At 42.3% G+C, this 9,212-nt stretch overlaps 1 long non-coding RNA gene across 1 annotated transcript; it reads left to right on the top strand.

Moving 5' to 3' along the window:
- Window positions 1-3,096: 3,096 nt before the first annotated feature.
- LOC147676768 (uncharacterized) lies at window positions 3,097-8,796 on the top strand. The gene is made up of 2 exons (XR_015302563.1): window positions 3,097-3,194; window positions 7,894-8,796. It is a non-coding gene; the product is annotated as an uncharacterized LOC147676768 (long non-coding RNA).
- The last annotated feature ends 416 nt before the right edge of the window (window positions 8,797-9,212 follow it).

The following is a 9,212-nucleotide window of genomic DNA, read 5'->3' as shown; positions in this document are numbered from 1 at the left end:
ATAAGCCCCACTTCGGAGAAGTAGTGAAGTTGATTGCATTAATGAGGGCATGCTGAACATCTGATGGAATGAGCATTATTAGCTATACTGGGAGCACGCAGGAAGTGGTTTCCATTTCTCGCCTGATAGATATTTATGGTTGACTGAGATTTAAAAGGGAGTCGAAGTTCAAAGTTTGTGTAACCCATTTGGCCTCACAATAAGGATTAGGAATCGGTAACTAAAGTTGAGTTGGTTTATTACGAGTAAATAATCACTCCAGTAAATACAAAAATAAGAGGATGAGGATGTAGCTTTATGGCTAGAGCGGTCGATTTTGAAGATGGGTTACCGGGTTCGAGTCTCAGCAACGACGTTCACCATCCTGGGCAAATCACTTAATCTCCTTGTGCCTAATAAAAATTGATGTGTCCATCTGTAAAAAAACTGGTGCTCGTGTAAAGCGTTCTGATACCCGATTGCTTGGGTCTAGTTTGCGCTACATAAAACTCTAAAAAAAAAAAGAACATGTTATAAACGTAAACAAGTATGACAGCAAATTAAAGTGTCAAAGCAAAGTCTGACAATAGCTTAAAGCATACAATAATGTCATCACCAAAATCCCAATGTCTTCCCTTTCTCACAGTGTGCATCTACAACATCCATTGCCTTTCCCATCCCACAGAGCTAAGAATGACCAAGATAACCTTGAGTACCCTCGTTCCTGACACATGATGAAGAGAGAGCTTCTTCTGCTCATTAAATCATCCTGTTCCTCCCAAGATTTCTCTTCTCACGCCTCACTATCTCGAATGCCCAGCACTCCTTTTTCTAGCTATGAAATCCTGTAATCGAACTTGCAAAGGAAAAGAACATGCAGAGCAAGGAAAAATACATTTCATGTTAAGAATCAAAAGGCCTAGTCAAGCTAACTCTAGTTAAGCATTTTCAATGTGCACTTCAAATACATGAATATGTGTGCACGTATAACTTTGAGGTACTTGCAAAATGAATAAAGTGTGCATGGTTACATATGCAATATGCTTCAAATAAATGCAATAAGACGATACATAAGTAAAAGTATAAATGAGAAATACATGTTTTAATGTTTAAACTAAACATTAATGTGCACAGATTCAGGAGGCTCTAGTTTTCTACAGTGAACATACTTCGAGAGTGCATTTGAACGCTTCACTTCACCCTAATAAAGTTAGACACACAAATTATATAGTCAAGTATGTGTAAAAACAATGTTATTTTGACGTGTAAGGGTGGAGCTAAAATTAAGGGGCTCCAATACCAACAGCCAGTATGGATTTGGAATGGTGCAGGACTTCAGACAGCTATGGTTGTAGAGAGAATTCTTGACCTCCCCTGATTGCTCTATAAAAAACAGTATGTATGTAATGAATTTGATAGATGCATTCCAGTTACCCAGAGACGAAGCTGTAGGTAAATGTGCTACTCACAAGTCTGGAGATAATTTAGTCACCACTGGAAATTGCTATGCAGATGAGATTGCTAGGTATTGTGCTCTTGAGTCCAGCGCATTTCACTTGAGGGAACCATGCAATGACAAAAATGAAAATGTCCTGAATATGTTATTAACTAATCACAGACCTTCAGTGAGCTCAGAGACCATCAAAACGAGGGACCTGCGATTGAGAAAGAAAAATAGGAAAGAGTAGGTTTTGTGAGCGATGCTAGCGAGATCCGGGTGCCTAATGTTGAGAAACCTGATTACATGCTGCCAGCTATGGTTCGGCATTTACATGGTCTGACTGACATATGTTGACAGGAATGGAATGGCACCGAGAGCCCATACTTACATGTCATGACTGAAAATGTATGTCAAAGATGTACTGTTTGTCAAAATGACAATGCAGAAAGAAAGACAAATGTAACTATGAATCACAGACGGAAGTCAGATGGCCCATTCACTCACCATCAAAATGATTTTCTGGAGTTTTCCCTCTGTAACCAGCTGCGTTATATTCTAGTAGTTTTGTGCTTATTCTCACGCTACGTTGAGGCATACCCGGCTAGGAGATGCGATAATCTGACCTTGTACAAACTATTTTTAACAGAGTTGATTCCAAGGTGTGGACTGCCTGTTTATCATGAGTCAGGTCGAGGCAGTCATTTTAAAAGTGAGGTGATGCAACTGTTTTGCACAGCCGTAGACATTGACCAGAAGTTCCACTTCAGTTAAAGGCCAGAAGCATCTAGTGTAGTAGAGAGGGCCATTCAGATGATTAAAGCTAAGCTGGCACAGGCAGTAACAGCAAAAGCCTCACCAAGCTTCTGTGCACTGTCTCTGGAACCGCTGGTTTCAGTTGCCACAGAAGAAAAGGGTAACTGACTTGGGCACCGAGTCTGTCTCAGGATTCCATGTCCTGAAGGCACCGTAGAGAGCACCGCCTCGTTTCGCAAAGCAACCCTGAACTCACCAATTCCGTCAACGAGCCGCTGCTCGCACTATGTCCTGTGGGCACAGCACTCCGCACAGCTTTGTTAAATGCTGCCCGACTCGAATATCAACCGGCTCAGTCGCAGCACCTTGACCTGCGAGCACTGTATCGAGCACCATCTCACCCTGCAACACAAGCCTTGGTCTCACTGATTCCACTGAACTGAAGTGGTGTCCATTTGTAGTGTTTTCACTGTGTTACTGTATGCATGCACAAATGCTTTACACACTGCCTCTGAGGTAAGCCTGTCTGCTTGTGCCAACGCTACCAATGGGGTGTGCTGGGGTTATTTTAGAAGTGTATCCCCCCTACCCTGACTAGGGAGAAGAGTCCCTACTTGGACAAACGTGCCAACTAGAGACCCCCATTTCTCACAATAAAGTTATTTATTACAAATTGTAATGGTGGTGTCTAATAAATTGAATCCACTTTGATTCAATATCAATGGTTAACTAATTTTCAGAGGACACAGAATATTAAATGGCCAGGTTCTACTGGTCACTCCAGGTTTGTCATCAGTGTCATCACCTTTTTCAACTTTAACCTAGAAGGCAATGACCTTCATACAGTGATCTAGAGTGCATTCTTATCAAGCTCTCACCTTCCTTTTCCTTCTCCTTCAGCAGGCATCGGAGGCCAAATTGTACGGAGAACTACCTGCAAAAAGTTGGTGGACAAAAAGCAAATCCCTGTCAGAAACATTCAAAGCTACAAGGTGCTAAACAATTCAACAAAAGAAGTGATGTAAGTAATTTACACTAGGCTGCAAATGTTAGATGGTAACAGGGGTAATCTGAGTTGGAGGGACTGGATGGCTCACCAGGCCTGGAACTGAGCCTAACAGATGTGTGTGGTGGATTTAATAATGCCTTAGGTCAGTATGTTTATTTTAGTTTTTTGCATTGGTATGAACATGCAACTTTAACCCCTTGTATGCTGATGACGAAACCGCTCCGTCATCAGCTGCGGTGGCGCTGTGCTGATGACGGAGCGGTTCCGTCATGGCCGGCCCGCCGCTCATGCGCGGCGCGAATTCCGCGCCAGCGCTGAGCGTTCTATTGAGCGGGCGGGGCCATGACGGAACCGCTCCGTCATAAGCACAGCGCAACCAACGCTGGTGACGGAGCGGTTCCGTCATCAGCATGCGCCCGCTGCTCTTCCTCCCCGCCGCCTTAGAAGTGCGGCAGAATAGCCGCCGCAGTGAAGGGGTTAAGTCTACTTCGGTGCTGTGATGGTGTTAGTGTGCACACTTTGGACGGTGGAGTTCTAAACACTTGCATGCCAGAGTGTGATTGGAGACCTGTGGATTCGGGCACTAATCTGTTCCACATAAAGGCCCACAAACCAGGACTGAGAAACCAGTAATGTTGTGGGACAGCTTCCAGTTTATCAGGAGAGCACTGCACGTAATGGGCCTGGCCTTTTTTGAGGGAAAGTCCTGTGCTGATGAACTTACATACGGAAGTTTTTCAGAACAGGTAGGATAATAGGGCTCTAAGCGGAGAAGCAGATTACAGAAATAGAAATAACTGTGTTTCCATCTGCATCAACTTCTAGGAGCTTTAGAAAGGTGCACGTGTCCAGGTGGAAACTGGGGATTAAATAAGCAACTTTCGGACCCAGTTATAGGACTTTCAATCCCTAGCCAAGATTTCCAAACCTGAAGTTGAGGTCTCCATGCTCACGTTTCTATAAAACTAAGGAGGGTGTGGTTATCCACCAAAATATATTTTGGATCCAACAGTTTATTATCTTCAGAAATGGGCGAGTACTCACTTCACAGCCTGTAAGTTTGGGAGAGAGTCACCTTAGCCAAATCAGGCTTCTTCATAAGGGTTCTAAAGTGTTCCAAAACGGTGCTGTTGTACCGAGGAATATATGGTAAGATTTCGAGGTATTTGAGCTACTCAAGAGAGGTTTGGGAAACTCCATCAGTGCAATACAATGCCTTCCAGTAATAACTGAAGACACTTTTCAGGTCATGGCAAATGCTGGAAATAGAAATGCTATAACACGCCTAAAATTGCTTGTTTTGCTCGGAACAATTAGAAGCTCTTACAGCCAGAAAGCGCCTCTCGATTAACAGCTTGTTGGAAAACGTAACTCTTTGTGTCTTGTCGAAGTGTATCCATCTTATTGATCAGTGCGGAAGAATGCAGACGTTTAGATGGAACAACAGGTGAAGGGCGAACAAATGATTGGAAGAGATCAATAAAGGGTGAAGGGAAGAATGAATAGAAAAACGAGAAACAGGGGGAGACAAGAAGGATGGGGAATGTGCGAGGAGACAAAAAGAGAGTGAAAGAGATCGGATGAAGAGCACAGTTGGAGCAAATGCAATGAAGGAAAGCCTATAATGTAGATACCATTTTCTAGAAATTAAATGGAGGGCGAAGGAGTGATTGACGGAGGAAGAGAGGTGTTGAAAATAAATGTGGAACGGAAAGCCGATACAACACGTTAGTAAAGGATGGGAAGAATTCAGAAGATCATAGTGAAATGTGAAATCTAATGGAGAGTTGTAAGGAAGTAGTGAATAGAGTGAAGAGTAAAACACTGATTTAGAAGGTCAGAGAAAGGACGAAAATAGAGTTTGAGATGAATTGACAAATTGGTAGAAAATCATTGACAATGAAGGATTAATCTTGATTTGGGAATTGTGAAATGTGATAGACTTAGAGAAGGTAACAATGATGAATGGAGGGTGAAGCGTAAATAAAATGCCGGAGAACCAGGAATGAATAAAACCTGAAGTGAAGCAATCCAGAAAAAAATCAGAAGATGAAAGACTAGGAAAACGTGTCAGATAAATAGTGGCGATTGAAGGGTGAAGTGGGAAGTAAAACAATCAGCTGGACAGATAAGTGTGCTAGAGGAATAGTGGAAAAGTGGCTAGAAAATAAAACTACAAAGCATGGCTTATCGTATCACCAGTGCAGGAAGCAAAGGCTTTTTCAAAATGAGAATTCATTGAAGAACACTGCCCTTGAGGGCCTTCTGCAGGAACTCCGCCCTTCCACATGCAAAGCTTTTCTTGAGACCCAGCTGTTTTTGTAATTGTCTTTGATTGTTGCAGGTTATAGGAATGCAAGGCCGATAGACATTTCACACTCTACATACATGCACTTGTCAATATCATCAAACTTGTAAGAAATGCTAGAGTAACCAAGAAATTGTGGAGACTGAAGGATGAGGAAAAAGAGAGTGCTAGAGGTTTTATGAAGGATGTGGAACGATTTCAAGTGATGCAGGTGAGTGTGAAGGAATTTATGGTAGATCTGAAGAGAAAATCCAGAAAAGAGTGTGACTGAGACAGTGGAATAGCTGCTGTTGGGATGGAATGATGCGTTCCAGATGATTTTGCAGATCGGTACCAAAAGCAAGGCATAAGTATGAGAAGTGAGATGGATAAACGGTTCACAGTAGAAGATGATGGATATAGAAGAGTTAGTTGATTGGCAGGTTTGGAAAATGAGTCACAGAGAAGAAGCAGGGGGAGCAAAATGGTGAATGATGATGTTGAAACAGAGGAAGTGTTTGTAAAAAGATATCACTGAGTGAACCAAGAGTAGACAAGGTAAAAGATAACCTAGTTCAGCGATTAACAACATTTTCCAAAATATTTGCTGCCAAGAAGACTTACTGAGCTGAGGTTTCATACAAGAATATACAAACTGAGGCATACTCAGTCCTACAACACAAGGTTCGTTCACCGCCCTTGAAAAAATAGAGATTTTCCGCCCAGGGTTTGTGGTTCCAGATAGAACTATTAGTGAAAAAGCTCAAAGTTAGGACAAGAGAGAAAGAGAAAACAGATTGGGTAAAAACATCCTTAAGGCAGATAATGAAACACAACCCACTAAACTCAGATACATATCAAGGTTTGAAACAGAGTCTGATCGTAAAAACTGCACTAGTATCAATGTAGTTTTGCAGCGTCACTTTCAAAGATCACTTTCAAAGATGTTTGGACTGTGAGACTAGTGCGAAATGTTGTTTTTGTGCACACACAAGCGATTCACGTGATCTTATAATTAAGTCTTCAGTTTTTCTGTTTTTGCTGATTTTTACAGATAAATACCGACAGAAAGCAATGTGTTTCCTGGCCCCCGTCCGTCATGCACCGCGGTGCTCGTGTGCTGATGACCGCGGGGGCCGTCATGAACCCGCCTATTTGCTATTTTGCCGCACAGGCACAGAATCGCGGCCGCATGCAAGGGGTTAAATACAGGCATATGTTAACATATATTTGTAGTATCATGCTAATATGTACCTGTGAGTGTAGTTCTTTGTTATATGCGGCTGCTTAATCTGCTAAAACGTGACAAGCATCCATGTATGAGTGCACGTCCAAAAGGTAAATAAACAAGGAAATGTACCATTTTACAGCTCCATTTATTCTCAAAACCAGCTGCAACTGTTGCAGGTAAGAGCGGTAGGGCGGTGGGGCCAGGTGAGGGGGGATTTCAAGAGACGAACACAAGGGAAAATTAAATAAATCATTAATTTCCCTCGTGGTCGTCTCTAGACATCCCCCCTCACCTGGCCCCACCAGCCCACCGCTCTTACCTGCAGCAGCCGTGGCTGCTCAAAACACAACATAAATGCCAAGAAGATGACCAAACAATAAATAAGGATAAATACAGATGGGAATGTTAAAAAAAGAAATACCATAAAGCCGGGAGCTGCACTTATAATGTTGGCAAATAATTGCACTTTCCTTGGTGAGGTGTACGTCATTCTGCCTAAAGTCATATTTTGACCAATGGGAGCAGTTGAGGTCTTTAACCCCTTCGATGCTCATGACGAGCTCAGCTCGTCATGAGGCACGGTTGAGCTGTGCTGATGACGAGCTGAGCTCATCATGAAACTATAGGGTTCTAGATCTATCAGCACAGTAGGGGAAAACCATTAGCAGCCAAGGTGTTAAGAAAATGTACAGGGCCTTTACAAGCTATTCATCTAAATTGTTTGTGCAGATTATTTTAAAATGTTGTGACATGCTATGGTGCAATATAACCTTTATTAGACCATTGGATTGTTGGCGCTTCGGACTTATAATGGCTGGTATAATCCCGGAGCTCCAACATTCCAATGTTTCTTTGTTCCCAGCTCTGGCTGTGAACAAAGGATTCAGGGAGCCTGTGGGGATTTCAATCCCCTTGCGCTCCCTAAAGGCTTTGTTTTATGTGTTAGAACATTCTGCCCTCTAGTGGCAGAATGTTCTAATAGCCTTATAGCCCTTTGTAGCAGGGCTATATCGACTGTTAAAGTCCTGCTGCCTCTCCTTCGGCTCGGGCCTTTAACGCTGCAGCGGGCCTTTAATAGCGGTATAGCCCGCTACGGCGGGCTATAAGGCTATAATAATACCTCTGTAGGTTTCAGCCTCATATACCTTTTATTTTTACAGAAAAGCTGATTACGTTTTTTTTCTCCCCCTCAGATGAACCCTAAAGGACGGCAGAAAATCGTGTGAGGATCCCAATCTTGACTGGGTAAAGAAAGTAATGGCGCAAGTGGGTAAATGAGAAAGACAGAAAAAAAGAAGGGGCTCTAAGAAACCCAGAAATAAATCCAAGAAAAATTAAATACCCCTTTATTCATTAGAAACAGGTGCAATGTGCTTGTGCTTTACTATTCTTTTTCAAAGCTGCTGTCCAAGTCGTTCCGAATTTTTCAATCCACATCCCGCTGCTGAGTCAAAAAACCTGTTACAATGATACAGTGAGGTGTTTAATCATGACGCCATATCTGGGTAAAAAATTCCAAAAGTGAAAATCAAACAAAACATGATCTGATCATTGCTTGATTTACGCTGGTGGTTGGCACCTGCACTCGTTGGGGACTGGGACGTAATTTTCATCCTCAAGATTTGGCCCAGAGCAAAAAGAAGACAGAATAAGGGAAATGAAGGAAGAACAGAGAGACATGACAGTAGTGATGAAGAGGAAAAAACAGGGATGATGAAAAACTACAAAGAAGAGGCTGGGAGAGGAGGGTGGCTCGGAAAAGAAGCATAAGGTGGAAAGAAAAATTAGGAGGCATTTGGTTTTGGGCAATCCCGGAATATGGCAGCTCCTGAGACATTTCCTGTGCAAATGTACCCACTTTTATTGATCCTATATCAACTAGTGCTCCTCAGTACCATGAGTTCCTGAAAAACCGAGCGGTGGTCTTGGAGTTGAACTCAGTACAGAGCAGGAGCTCAGTGTTAAAGCTTGTGATTCATTGGCTCGTCCCATTGGTACAAAGTCCTGAAGAAGAAGCATGTAATTTAATCAGCCAGAGGACGATGCATTCTTGGTTTTGTTATTTTGTTTACATTAAAAAATCTTTATTTCACAAAGACGGTGTCATGGACTAATTCACAAATTCTAAACTAGAATGTATAAAACTGAAAAAATACTAACCCAACAAAAACATTGCTTGGACAGCATTCAGGATTAGAATAAAAACTTTAATTATTATTCACATATGGACATTCTGTTCTATCGAGAGCATGGTGGTTACACATTTTTGATCAGGTTTTAATTCCGAAGGCTTTAGTCCAAGTAAAGACTGATATTAGTAGGGTGTTATTTAGTGTTGTAACCTTTTCATGAGGAGTCCTTGAACGTCTCAAACTCGACTTGGAGTGGTGGACCTTTCGGGGTTACGTGAGCCCCAGTCCATGTCAGTAAGACTTCTGTTCAGTCGACTAACCCCATATAATCAGATTCGTGGTAGCCCAGGTAAGATCACGATTCATGTCTCACGAGACAG

The sequence above is a fragment of the Lissotriton vulgaris genome, chromosome 12 (assembly GCF_964263255.1).
Source record: "Lissotriton vulgaris chromosome 12, aLisVul1.2, whole genome shotgun sequence".
Taxonomy (NCBI): Eukaryota; Metazoa; Chordata; class Amphibia; order Caudata; family Salamandridae; genus Lissotriton; species Lissotriton vulgaris.
Note: the sequence above shows the minus strand (reverse complement) of the source record. Positions and strands in the feature narration are given on the sequence as shown.